Source organism: Melospiza georgiana, chromosome 7 (genome assembly GCF_028018845.1).
Source record: "Melospiza georgiana isolate bMelGeo1 chromosome 7, bMelGeo1.pri, whole genome shotgun sequence".
In the NCBI taxonomy this organism is placed as follows: domain Eukaryota; kingdom Metazoa; phylum Chordata; class Aves; order Passeriformes; family Passerellidae; genus Melospiza; species Melospiza georgiana.
The window spans coordinates 37,027,397-37,039,618 of NC_080436.1; the positions used below are offsets into that span (position 1 = coordinate 37,027,397).

At 38.2% G+C, this 12,222-nt stretch overlaps 1 protein-coding gene across 1 annotated transcript in view; it reads left to right on the forward strand.

Moving 5' to 3' along the window:
• Positions 1 to 12,222, forward strand: part of ARHGAP15 (Rho GTPase activating protein 15) — a 302,799-nt gene that overhangs the window by 232,794 nt on the left and 57,783 nt on the right. The gene's annotated exons all lie outside the window — the stretch shown is intronic.

Sequence of the window (12,222 nt, forward strand, 5' to 3'; positions counted from 1 at the left end):
AATGCAATACTCTACCTTATGTCACATAAAAACTGCCTGCAATGAAAATTTCATGTCATTTCTGCTTTTCACCCCGTTTCTTCACAGATGAATCCCACTGTTTTACTAATCGTTGACGTACTAGTTAACACAGGCAGAGCTTGAAGATGGAGGTAATGTCATCAAGCCTTGCCTCATTTTAAATTCCTTCCTCTCGCTGGTGATATCAATGTTCGCTGCAAAGACACTGATGATACTGAATTTAATTGGTATTTATGTGTAGGGTCATGGGTACTCTCAGAGAAGTTTCTGTGTAACTTTTCCCTAATTGAAATTAGATTGAAGTGTTGCTGTGTACACTGAGACTTAATGGTGACAACGTTGAGCCAGCTTCGGAGCTCAGATGCATGGCACGCATCCCAAGAAATCTGCTATGATGCTCCCACATACATCTATGCATATTTTTATGGTACAAGAGACATAAGGTGTGGAAAAGGAGCAGTCTCTTTAAGGGGGATGTGGCAACCCTATCTGCCAGTCATCTTGCCTCTGCTGTTCCATTCCTTTTACAGCCATTCTGCCTGGCTGGTATCTATAACATCTTTACATACGTGTTTAATGGCTGCACTGATTAAAACCCAGGGGAAACGGAGGGGACATGGGAGTAATGGACTGGCAGCACTGGCGCTGTCTGAGATTGGTTTTTTGGTCTGATTCAGGGATGTATTTTTCACATCTTTATATTTTAAATAACTTATTATACGAACAACCTGGTCTGCAAACCATTCTGGGGCTCGGTCTGAGGCTCACAGCTGCTGTGCAATGTGAAGGGCCAGTGTTGATATTGGCTATAACGAAATGTCACCATTAAATCCCTATTTTGCACCCTATTTTGACTCCAGATCCAGTGCATCTTCTCCTCCCTAACGCTTGTGGAGAGTACAGAAAAGTGAATGTTCACTGGTAGAAGTGTTTTGACTGGGAGTTTAATTTATAGCAGCTCATAGAATTGCAGTGTGTAATAAGCAATGTCCTTGAACATTTTTCATGTGCTTCTAAGTGACTCTTTAAAAAACATTGGTTTCCCTTGTAAAAATCATTAAACTTATTAAGGGAGAAGCAGTAGTCTGGGTTGGTAGTCATTCCAGTGCTTTAAATACTAGTGGTTAATTAGTGACACGAATAAATTAAATATATTTCAGGTATAAAGTTGAGGAAAATCACCAAATATTAGCAAAGCTCCAAAATCAAACTACTTTGTGTCGCATGCTGTTTTAATGACTGTGGTTTATAAATGTGCATTATTCCAAAGAGATCACATGTTTCACATAATAAAAATTACTGTGACATAAAATATATATTTTCTTAAAAAGTACTTGTAATATCAAAAGGACTGTGAAGTATTAGCCATTTAATACAAATTTATCTTTTCTTGCAGATGATTACATTTTCATTTTAATTGCTCACATTTTCGGTTCTGATCTTAATGTTTTATAGTAGTGAAGACATGCCACAAAGAAAGAAGGAAAAAAAAAGATTTTATTTGTTAGTTAACAGTCTTCAGAAGTCCTAATTTGGCCAATGTGTTCTGCTGCAAAGTCTTGGAATGCTGTCTTGCAGTTTCAAAAGTGATCTTATTTGGCTTCCCAGAAACTATTATGCCTGGAGGATGCCATGAGAACAAGGGCTGCCTTGTTAACAAGTAGAAAACTCTCAAAAACAAGATAGGATCCTGATATAAATCATAATTTAGATGCACAGAGCTATGTTCACAACCACAGTAATGTAATTCATTTACATCTAGTTATTACTTATCTCCACCCGAACTCCGAAGTTCAGGAATGCAGCTGCCTTGTGCCTTGTGACTCGTGGGGGTTAGGGAAGAATGACATCACCAAATTTAAGCACATTACCACGCTGACATAGTGGCACCTTGTTTTCCCTTCCGCGGATAGAGCGGGGATTGTGTGCTACCCCCCATTCTCCCAAAGAATACCTTTTTTCCCCTTTCAAGCAGCTGCTATATGAAGGGTTGCAAATGTCACTTCAACTAATGATGAATGATGCTTGACCCTTGGACCTGCTACTATGAATTTTATGCAATGCTAAATTAATATGAAAGATCTCTGCTAGAAGACTTCAGCTATTATGCATGCAGCATAAATGATATGTTAAACAATCCAAATTTTTTTCTCATAACCATGGTAAAATGCAGAGCTGTTTCAACGTTTTTTGATGTGTATTTCCACTTCAGATTAGTATCTTTTTCTTTCTAAAAATATTTTTGGTAAGCAAATCAGTTTGCGAAAAACATTGTCAAAAGGGCAACTGGCCCACATGTCTTTGTTGTTCACGTTTGAATATAATTAATTATGTAAAGCAATAGTTAGTGGGAGCTTAACAATTAGCAGAATCTGTCAAATAGTCACACGGAAATTACTAACTAATTGAACTATTGGTCTTTTATTGTTTCAGGGAGCAGGACAGAGTGTCATTCCTTTATCTCTTAAATTCGTTATTATGGCATATCACAATTTTCAAGCAATGTATGCCTCCTAATAGATTAATACATAAATAACCCGCCCAGTAATGCCACAGTGGGCAAAAGTGTTTGAAATAAAACCACCTTTTTTAATTAGTATTCAGATTCATGCTGTTAAAAAATGGTAATCCTCTTGCAGTTATATGACATTTTTAAAGCTTTGAATTTCCATCTGTATCTTATATTATGATGTTTCAGGATTGTCGTGAGTTAATTATGTTAACTTCGGAAACATTGCCTGCATTTAGAATGAAAAACTTCAGCTTGAATGGCCAGGAAAGCAGATGCTATCTTTCTTGTCAACTGCTTTGTTGTGTGATGCCTTGAAACTTTTTTATAAGATTCTGTCTCCAAAAGGAAGTATAAATCTCCATTTATTTGAAATGTTGCTCTAATCTAATCAATATTTTAATATATTTCTCATGGGAGGGACCTGAATGCGTCTCAAGGAACCAAAGACATGAAAATCTCTTATTTTATGTTGAAATCCTCGTTATTACAAGTCCATTCACAAGACTAATTTGTAGAACAGGAAAAATCCATGTACTGTGAAGTTCTAAAACTGTTTTGAAGCGTACCCTTGCCCTCCTGTAATATATGCCTGTAAGTTGAGGTGGAATGAGAGGCATTGGAAGCATTAAAAATTAGGATACACATCCAGATAAACCCTGGAAAGGAGAAAGGGAGGCACACATCAATGGCCAACATGGCAAATCTGCTCTGGGCTCTACCAGAGAGAAAATGAAAACGCAAAATGCCGATGTGCACATGAGGTGGAGGGAAAGGTGTGAGCTGAGCAAGGATTTGGTGGATGCCGGAGGCGCCGCCGTCTCCTCCTTGCACATGGGGCTGCGTGGGAAATGGAAAACATCGTGGCGTGAGTCACCCGAATTTCATCGCACCCCTTCCCTGCCAAGCAGGAGCCACAGGCACTGCCAGGCGTGCTTGCCTGTGCCCCGGGCTGTTCATGCATCTCCTGAGGCTCAGGGGGAGAAGATACGGAGTGGCACCTGGAATTGCACGTGGCAGGGTGGGTGGAGATTATTTTAAGCCCACACTGGCCCCAAAATTCCAATTCAAAGTTACCTGGGCAAGGTCTCAAATGTTGCTGTGCATGCAGCTCCGTATCCCACCAGTTATGTGATTCCATGGGTTTCATGGACACAGGTTTGATCAGAGGCTTTGGGTTTCCACACTTGCAGAGTCATCCTGTTCTTCCCATTGAAGTTATTTTTGCTGTCACAAAAATGCAATACAAAAATTGTTAATGTTTGTAAGCCAGCTCTGTGCAATAGAAGCTGAAATGTGCAGGATAACCCAAGCCTGGATCAGGACAGGATCCTCTGGTGTGACTCCAGAGTGGTTGGAACCCCAAATCTGATGAGTTTGTATGAAAAAAGTGCACTTACCAAGAGCCTTCCATATTCAGGGTAACACGTGATTTTCAAAACGTATAAAAATATTTGAAAATTTATGTTATTATTAGCACTATTATTATCAAAGGACATTTCGTTAACATTTAAAAGTCCTTCAGTGCACTTGAAGATATATTTGTTTTAGCAACTTATATAATCCCCTCCTGTTTAAAGTTTTGTTTTAAACACATACAATTATCATCTCATATGCCCTGATTCAGTAAGTACTTAGAAGCATTCCTATCTTTAACAGCATAGCTAGTCCCAGCTAATATCCAGGGAACGGAATTAGAGCTTCAGATATTAGCCAAAAGTAATGCAAATGTGAATTAAGCAACATGGTTTTGAAGTAAGTTGACTGAAGACTTTTTATTCCTTAAACCGAACGCGAAAGTTTGACAAAAAATTTAAAAAAAAATCAAAGCGAGCATTACTGATATTAATAATTATTTTTAAAGTATATAAAGTTGAATAATTTAGTCTGGCAACTTGAAGGAATTAGGCACTGAAATAACCTTCCAGTAAGGGTAGTAAAGAAAAATTTTAATGGCTTTGAGGCAGAGCCATCAGCAAAAATATAATATATTAGCAAATTTAGATATGTTCATACATATATATATAAAATATATATGTACATACTTGTGGACATATAAAATAAGGATGGTATTTTTTTTGGGTTTTAGCATGTAAGTCACATTAATTAATGTAGTTGAAGTTACCTGCATTGTAAAACATTACTATTTCCAAGCTAATAGAATTTATAATTTATACTTACATCAAATTTTATCAAATTTATATTCATACCTTTGCCTTTCCTGGTGTAACTTTCCTTACAGACAAACCTACATCTAACATGGTGCTCTGCTATGGAAAACTCTCACTATCTCCTGTCTGTCCATGAGGTGAAGTGATATTCTCTGTTCACTGTAAAACTGATAACAAATTGTTGTGTTAGGTAACAATCTCAGCCAAGTTTTCATGAACTGAACCATGAGAGGTGAAGCCTGAATTATTTTTATCACCTAAATTGAGTCCTGGATTTTGCTTTTGGGTTTTTCAGGGCAACTCACTTTATTGCTCATAGAAATAAAGAAGGAATTCCTAAAGGCAAGGTGCAAGCATTAAAGTGCTAGTTTGAAAGTATTTAACAAAGTGTCCTTTCTTTTTGAATAAACTTGAATAAAGTGTTTAAATGACCTCTTCCTAACCAGAAGAGAATATAGAGAAGAAATTAAGCTTTATTGGTAAATTAAAGCCCAAATCCCATGGTTGATGAGAGATATGGTCCGTTTGAAATAGTTACAGTTTCAGACTTTCTCTTCTACAATCAGCGGGTGGAGACCAACATAATCCAATTAATTGTAATTCCCTTTTGTGGCACTGGTACAGTGGTGAATGATATAGTAAGTCCATTGAAGTCTTATCTTTGGTCAGATAATCCAAATGGATTCATATTATGAAACAGTCCTTTATAAAAGTTCTGATGAACAGAAGTGTTTTGACTTTAGCGAACCAAAAGATAAATTCTATACAAAATAAAATGTTTTGTCCTTGACATCTACAGGGCTGGTGTGCACCTGATTTCATGTAAGAATACTTCTTTCAGATGCTCTGTTCAAAGAGCCCGTTCATTAAAAAGTAAAAATGTCAAATTTTTTGTTTGTACATCCTAAAAACAACAAGGTGTGAGAACACAGATTTACTTGTGTGGGTAACCTGTATCCCTGGAAATAGTCCCATCAAAATAAATGAGGTTACAGATATGAGGAATATGTGTATAGCACTTTGAGATATGTTTAGATTTCTATTTTTCTAATAAAACAACGAATACTGTTTCATTGATAATCCTTATAGCTGTAAACAAACTGTATATGTTTGTTCCCTTCCAGTATTGTAGAAGGACTAGGGGAATTGCTTAATTTTAGCCTGAGCTTTGATCTATTTACATTTGGAAGTCATTTACATAGAGGAAGTTATAATGATCTTTATTGTTTTGTTAATTATTTCCTTTGATTATTGAAACTCACTCACTGAGGCACAAGCTCATTGTTACTGGGGTCAGTCACAATAATATATTTGGCTGTGTGCAACAAGTCAGGATTGGGTGGTATTCTTGTTTTTTGAATTGTTTTCATGCAGACCCTTTCAGTTTAACAATCACTGGAGACAGGACTGATTTAATGCATCGCTCGTCTGATGCAGTGCTTCATATTTTGTATTTCTCCTTTCCTTTAAAGTTGTCCATAGCAAGCCCACGCTACAGCAGAGTGTTTTTGCTTGTAGCATGTTGAAATCTTATATTTACTGAAGGATACTGAGATGCCATTTGTGGAAGACAACACACTAGACAATATATTGAGGTCAGATCTTTGCAGACTCTCTCAAAAATACTCTTTTCCCTTTATTTTTTCCTCTCCCTTAAAGTGTCTGGTTGAAATTTAATACAAAGACTTTTTTACCCTTTGGGGTACATTACATATGAAATAATTTATGACCCATGAATCACAAGAAAGCAGTGAATTAGGTTTCAGATAAGTCTGCCAAATATTACAAAACATTGTGTACAGATTTTTGGACTATGAAAAGGCTTTTGACAAGAATGGAAATAGAAGCAGTGTTAGAAACAGCAAGAAGGGGAAGAACAGAACAGCTATATGACAGAATCCTAAAGCACTCTGAGTTAGTAGCACAATTAAAAAGATATGAATATGAACATATTTTTGAAGTATGAAAATGGGACAGAGAGGCATTGTCCAATTCCTCTCTGTATTAGATCTTCAGAGCCTTCAATTTATTTAAAATGTAGATTTGCGGACACTGATACACATAAATCTGATAAAAGATCTGACTGTAAATGGAGAAGGAAAAAAAGATAAAACTCCTAAAATTAGATTGCAGAGAAGCTTACTGGAGAGCAATTACACAATAAAAAAAAATGCTAATAACAGATTTGAAGTTGGAAGGCAGATATTTACCTTGACTAATGTATGTATACACAATGCACAGCAAAGAGGGGAAGATCAATCAAGTCAAACGCAGAATTTAGAATGGACTTTTCCCTTTGAACAGCAAAATGTATCCAGGAGAATAAGTTACTGGTCTAAGCAAGTATTAGACCAGTATTTTGGAGTTTTGTTCTGTATTTGGTATTTTTTGTTCTCTAGACATTAGCCCAGCTGAAAATAAAGAAGGAAGAATAAACAGAAAAAAAAAAATAAAGCGTGCTTTAACAGTTAGGAAGAAGCTGAAGTTACTGTGCAATAAGTAGAGAAAATTAGATAGAGGACAGAATCCCAGCACTGTAAGACAAATGCAATTTCCCCTCAGCACAGACATTTAATTCCTGTGAGTTGCAGAAAGTCTGCCAAGCCCCTTCCTGGTGTTCGGGCAGCCTTGGTGCTCTGTGGGAGGGCAAGGGCTGGGTGGGAATTCCTCTGTGCTCCTTTCTAATCCCTTTTTTTAAACCCTGGGCAGTACCTGACTGTTTCTGGCCCCAAAAGAAGGAGTGATCAGGCCCTGCAGGTCCCCCTGCCCGGGCTGTGTCTGCCTGCTCCTACTCTTTGTTTACAAGTCACCTCCAAGAGAGTCTGGCAGGAGCATGTTGATCTGTAAACAGGTGGTCTGTTTATTCTTAGGGAGCTTTCAGCTGCGTTTTGAGGGGAAATATTCTCTCTTTAAAATCATTCCCTTTCCCATACGGAATAGTTGATTCAGCTAAATTTAATGAATTTTAAAAGTACTTGTAATTATGATCCCATCACAGTAATTATTGCTTCAGATCACGATGATAGAATATGCTAAGTCAAAACTAATGTCTGCCATTGAAGCTTGCAGCAGGTATTGGCAGTGAGTTAGATGTGAGTACCTTGGTGATGATACCTGGTTCTGGCTGCCAAAAGTATTGTCCTTTCAGTACCACTGCATATTTTTATACTTCCAGTTCTAAACAGCAAGTGATGGTGTAGAAATTTCCCTGGCACTGTGGCATCACTGGCTGACCACTTTTCCAAACCTTTGAAGTCCTCTGCATGCCTTCATCATGTACCACCCCTGAACTCCTCAAGTGTACTGGATCTTTTCACAGAAACAATGAGACAGTTCATCCCTCTCTCACTATTTGGGCTTTGTGGAATTATATGAGGATGAATATGACCCAGTGTGCCCAAGTACAGAAAACTTTTTATTTTTCTGGCACTGGCTGAGGTTTAAGTTAGCAGTACTTGGTTGTTCCAGCATGCCCCCAGGTCAGAGAACTGTCATTGGGGAGGACTGGAATAAGCAGCACTCTGGGTCCACACAGAGATGTTCTGCATTTTAGCTGAAGTTGCTCAGTAATTTGTGCTTGGACTTCATGGAAATGGGCACTCCAATAATAAACACATGTTCAGGCTCTGTAACATCACAGCTTAAATTTTCTGTGGAGAGGGCATGCCAGGTTCCTCCAGCAGAGGAGGAGAAAAGCACACAAGCTTTCTTTTGCTGACTGTATCCCTGATAAGTCATCAGTGCTAGCATTGGATGGATTCAGATGAGACTGTTTAGAAATCCATTGCAGACAAAATGTAATGATTTGCTTAGCTGACATTTTCCTTGATTTGTTTAAACACTCTTGGAGGTGAAGGGCTGGGCATTGAGTTCAGGCAGGACAATGGATCTCCCAAACCTGGCAAAGGAGAGAGGAAGAACTCAAAAAAAATTCCACCTGAATGAGGGAATTATTGCTTCAAGAGTTGAGGTTTTTGTTGTGCTATTTCATAGAAGTTCCAGGGCGTTTATGCACTTTGGAGAGTGTATATAAACTGCAATGTCAGGGTAGGATATACTCCAGGGGAGGAAGCTCAGCATCTTGTGCTGTTTCACCAAGGTATTGAGCTCCTGGTCGTAGAGTGAGAAACAATCTTCACCACCTCACACCATCCCATTGCTGTCATGTCTGGACATCTCTGCGCTCAATTGCTGCTCTAAATTAGGTGTTTGAAAGAAGCTGTCTGCCCCAAGAATGCTGCTGTGTCTGTGCACTGGTGACCAGAAAGGCTGTGGCTTGGAAAATGCAGGGACAGCAATGGAACACACACACACTTTCCAGAGTACAAATTGGTGTTTGTGCTGTCAGTCAAGAGAACAGCATTCACAAAGGGATTTTGTGATGAAGAACTGTGCTGGTGCATGTGGAGAACTTCTGTTTGAGTCTCTTCTTTCCCTTTTTTCCTAGTGAAGACCATGGATGATCAGGAAAATATTTTTGATGAATATAACTATGAAAAAAAGAAAAGGAAAAAGAGGTGTCTCCACATTTCATACAGGGTTCTTCAAGTTGGGAAAAAACATGATGACACTGGTCAGTTCTTTTCCCGTTCACCACTCTTTTCCTGGTGTTTGCATGAGGAAATTTCGTTTCCTCTTTCAACCACAGGACTCTGTTTTGGATCTCTCAGTAGTAAAATTCCTATTGGGATGAGTGAGTCCAAAAAATTTCCCAGGATTTAAGCCAACTGGGAATTCTTTGTGCACACTCAGCTCTTCTGCAATGATTTTTTTTTTTTTTTTGTGAGGGAGTTTGTAAGGATTACTTAACAGTGCCATGGAGGACTTTCTCCAGGGGACATCTCAGCTTATACGCTGCTCACTGGGATGAAAACCCAAGTGCTCTCAAGTTTTCCACACTGGAGCCGGGGGTTGATTTATCCAAATTCCGAATTTTCATCCCAGTGCTGCTGTGTGCAGCCACCGGCAGGGAAATGATGGAAAAGGCAGCAACAGCAGCAAATGGATCACAGAATGAGACCCAAAAAGACCCTGAATCACCGAAGGCTTTAGGAAGTTTTTTGAGGGCACAGCCGCCACAGCAAACCAGCATTGCCAGCTGGGTTTGCAGGACTTGCTTCCCACATGATTTGTGGTCATCCATGAGCTGCAGGAATGTGGAATGCTCAAAGGGGGCAAAAACCTCTGAAGGTGGAGCTCTGGCACGTGATGGCAGCATGGGCAGGAGACAGCTTGGAGCTGGGAAAATACAAGCTATGAATTATCTGAAAAGACAAGTGAAGGAGCAGGGCTCTCAAATGACTGCATTTTGCTCCTAGAGATTAGTCTACATACCAGGCAGGGCATGTGGTTAGAGGAACCACATCCATTTTCTTTCAAAACTCAGCTCTCTCCACAGCTTTGGTTAATTTTCATATATTTTTATATTTTTTTCCCCCTGTCTTTAGCTGATCTTTCCATAGATTACCTTCTTCCTTTCTGAACCTCAGAATAGCACCCTTAAACCAAAGCTGATCTCCTGTTTGCTTCTACTGCAGACATTACAAGTGCCATTAAAAATGTGAATTGTTGAAAAGGCTGAATAATAACGCAGTGAAACACACGTTCCCTTCACAAATGTATTGTGTATTGATTTTTTTAAACTAATAACCTTGACAAGTGCCCACACTATTTTTTTCCCCTTAATGTGGTCTTTATATTTTCAGCCTGGGTATTAGCATAAATTTTATGGGATTTTCTGGGCATATTTGTGTCTGTATCTAAGATATATGATATCAACTGGCAGTGATGGTTGAACTAATCAAATAGTACTGACAAGTTAAAGCAAATTTTTAGGACTGTGAGATTTTGAGCATCTTCCCAGATACAGTATCTCCTGACTGAAAGCAGTCCTTGACTGTCAAGTTTAAATACCAGATTTGGGACTTAATCTTTATGGAAGCAAAACACCCCAATAAGAATTATGTCTGAGTAAAGCCAAAAAGCTAGCAAAAAGCTAGGTTCTCCCCTTAAACCCAGCCTGAAATGTGTGTGTGTGTTTGCTTACGGCCCTTTTGCCATGGCATGAGTGATTCCAACCAGTGGGAACCAAATGAGAGTCTTACACTGAATGGACTTCTATTTTCTTTTCATTTTTTTTTTCCTTTTTTTTTTCTTTCTTTTTTTTTTTTTTTTTTTTTTTTTTGACTTGGCATTTGTTCCTTCTAGCAAACATTTTTAAAAACTCTCTTATTGCTAGAGGGAAAATTGACACCCTTTGCTTTCACGATGATACATTCCTAACACGTTTCCTTGAAGAGCTGGAAATGGTGCAAAAATCTGGTAAGATAAGTCTCTATAAAGCCTTAGAAGTCAAGCATTCCACTTTAGACATTTAAGACAAATGCATGGCAAAAACAAGTTGTGTTTCTTTTTTTTTTTTTTTTAAGGTTTCTACTTAAAGTTCTGTGCCAAAGCTACAGTACTTATACATTTTCTAAATGTGTTTTAAGCAATAAGTTGTACAACATTTTTAGAACATGTGTTAAGCTATTTCTCTAAGAATGAAGCTCTTAACAAAACATAAGCACTCTGCATGAGATCTTAGCAGCAAAGTGCTTAAAAGATAAAGTAAGAATTGGTACCATGGGAAGAACACCAGCTGTAGAGCACACAGGTCCATTATGAGAAGTATGGTAGTGGGTAGGGAGAAAATGATTTAATCAGGAGTAAAACCAATTTTATTATAAGGGCACGCAGGGGGTGTGGCACCATAGTGAGAGGGACATTTCAAAATATCTGACAGATTTCAACAATGTGAAAACCCACCCTGTTCTTTAAAGTGACAGTAAACCCCATCAGGTCTCTCTTTTTGATGCTATTGTTAACAGTTGACTGTTTAAAGCTGGCCTGCTAAGATGCTGTCGATCTAGTTCAATAGTGTGTGGCAAAATAAAAGGCTAATTGTTGAAATACGATCAATCAAATATGATCTCAGAGTCTAAAGAAGATCCCCTCTGGTAACTCATTTGAGATCAAATCATTACTTTTATGATTGAGGTAATTGAATGGGAAAAAAAGAAAGAAAGGGGAAAAAAAAAAAAAAAAAGAGAGGCTTGAAACCAAAGAAGCAAGCAAGACATCTAAATGAAATGCACAAGTCTGCCTTTGTTCCAGCTTTGTCTCACATTACTCCAAGTTAAGGAACTGGGTTCATTCTTTATTTGTATACATCTTCCAAATCCAGAATTTTTGAAACCATTTAATAACATTTATGAAATAAAAGTTGAAAGATTACTCCATTTTGAACGAGTTTTTCTGCCCAAAAGTAGAGCAAATGGTTACAGTGGGGGGATCTGTTGTTGGGGGTGTCCACATGTCTCCAATGATTTTACCATTTTGTTTAGCAACAGTTCAGTAAAGAGGCTGCTCTTGAAGCCCACTGAATTGCTACACATGAAATTTCAGTGACATTTAGCAAAACATTTCAGGACTGTGTTGCTTCAAATTAAATTTGTTCAGCAGTTTTCATGGTTGGCCCCC